The sequence below is a fragment of the Pseudochaenichthys georgianus genome, chromosome 4 (assembly GCF_902827115.2).
Source record: "Pseudochaenichthys georgianus chromosome 4, fPseGeo1.2, whole genome shotgun sequence".
Lineage (NCBI taxonomy): Eukaryota > Metazoa > Chordata > Actinopteri > Perciformes > Channichthyidae > Pseudochaenichthys > Pseudochaenichthys georgianus.
In genome coordinates, this window is record NC_047506.1 from 7,418,628 (window position 1) to 7,420,960 (window position 2,333).

Here is a 2,333-nt window from a genome sequence, read left to right on the forward strand (position 1 = left end):
CATGGTGCATACATACAAGTAAAACACGTTTTTAAAACAAGCTAGAGAACTAGAAAATATTATAAAAATAAAAAATATAGTACAATATAACAGTATTTACATAGAAATGGAATGGAATAAAAATTGGCAGTAATAAAAAGAAAACAGATATTGTTGTACATTGTGTGCATGAATGTAATGCATAGAGTCTATGATGTGGCTGAGGTATTATAAATAAAATAAAAAGGAGAAATGACAATTGGAGCCTAAACATTGAACACATATCAATTACTCAGTTTGGTTCCCGACATGTCTGTATAGCCAATACTAACAATGAGTGATTGTATTTTATCTTTGTTTGTACTGGTGATCCAGGGATTCATTTGCAAAATAAATTGCGACATTTTACATTGTGTATTCTTTGTTCAGACCTAAGACTAAAAACATGTTCTAAGATAGTGGATCAGACTGAAATTAGGTTTTGCTCTCAGTAAATAACCCAACAATTAATTGATAAAATTATTATAATTCATTAACTGTTTTTTGTTATGGAAAACCTTGCAGGCACTCAAGTGTGGATATATATTTTTCTTTCAGTTTTTAATAGACTTTGTGGACTGTGGTCAGACCAAACGATTTCATGGGAGGCTCAGTGAATGAAAGTGTGGTTCATTATATCAGTTATCAAAAGAAAATGTTGCTTAATATAGCCTCAATGTGTGTGAAATGGTTAAGTAATGTTGAAGAGGTAGTTTTGGGGGAATTTGACCTGAGTCAGAAACTAATAAATTCCTTAGGACAGAGTTTTTATGTACTTGGTTTTCTAATGATCTGTTCAAACAACAAATATAAGGCTTACCTTGGCTGAATTGTTGAGTATCTATGGGATCAAATACCATATTTTGTAATACCAGAGGCGCCTCTTTTCTAAGCTTTGTCTGACAATTGATTTCGATAATCGATAATGAACATTATCATGAGTTACAGTCTTAGATTTGATGTTGCATTAGGAATGTTTTTATCTGTGGATATTTGAGACTCACTGAGGTCAATGGAGAAGCTGGCTTCCAGGTCTGCCTTGGCTTGTGGCCTAGAAGCAAAAAACGGGGTGTCCCCAGGGGGCTCTCGGGCGCTGAGGGCTGTCCATCTGGTCTGAGGGGGGGTCCTCACTGATCCCACTGTCACTTTGAGAAGGGGACCAGACAGGCGAGCCTGACACAGAATCACTTCCACTCAGGAGGGGCGTTGAGGAAGTCATCATCTGCCTGCTCGGCCGGCTGCAGCATCTGCTGGGTGGAAAGTGGCATCATTAGTCTGTCAGCATGAGCTGTCAACATGGCGAGAGATGGGGGAGTCTTTTTTTTAAAACAACGAATAATATACAGTACACACAAAGCAACCAGCTATTTGTAGCATGCATGAGTAACATTAGATAGCCCACAGCCTCACGCACATTTGAGTCCTGGACCAGCCAGGTGTGATGGTTGCCTTGGCGTCCTGGTTCCTCGTGACGGAGAATTCCATCGTTTTGATCAAACAGCCAATCGAGCAGTTCAATGCCATCACAGCCCTGAAACGACATCATGACTTTTAATCATAACACACACAAGGGAGTATGTCCTTCATGCTCTGAGAAGCCAAGAGAGCACAATATAAAGGTTTCATATACCGCAACAGCTGGGGATTGCTTTCCTAACCATTCACCGTGATCGCATCAGAACACACTGTACTGTACAATATGTTCCTCCATCTGCTCCGATATCTGACAATTTTACGGTTATGCTCATGTCCCTCAATGCCATTCTAAATAGTCTTTTTCTCCTTAGATTACAGATTTTATTGTACGCTTGTGATTTACTCTCAATCCTGAACTTTGCTCTGTTCGCTTTCCCAAGAAACTCAAACGACAATGCAATAAACAGGAAGTATTTTGTTCTTTACCTGTTCTTGGTAGTCCTCCATAGTTGTCTTGCTTCGTGGAACACCAAAGGAAACCCCCAAGACACAGAAACCCAGCCAAAATATCAAATGTACTTTGTTGTGGAGTAGCTTTGTCTCCCCGCTCCTAAAGAGCCTCCACTGTATCTCTCGGCTCTTCTGTTCTGGTCCAAAGTTTAAACTCCAACCTAACACACCCAGCCAACTGGCTTGCTCTGTCCTCATTGGCTACGTAGAGATATAATCTGATTGGTAACAAAGAGTACACAACTAAGGAACTTCCCAAGTTGGTCTATCTATAAACGGAGAACATGAGGTCTACACTAAGATGTTAAAACCCCACGAGGGTCAAAGTCTGTTGTTTATTTTTCCTTATTATTATTTTTTTTTATAGCTTATTGACATAAGGATAGCTC

General features: G+C 39.5%; 1 long non-coding RNA gene across 1 annotated transcript; it reads right to left on the reverse strand.

Annotated features, from left to right (window-relative positions):
* Window positions 1-1,112: 1,112 nt before the first annotated feature.
* On the reverse strand, window positions 1,113-1,957 carry LOC117444971 (uncharacterized). Its single transcript, XR_004551907.1, has 3 exons — window positions 1,921-1,957; window positions 1,433-1,549; window positions 1,113-1,265 (listed from the first exon to the last, which is right to left on the reverse strand). It is a non-coding gene; the product is annotated as an uncharacterized lncRNA (long non-coding RNA).
* Between the last annotated feature and the right edge of the window lie 376 nt (window positions 1,958-2,333).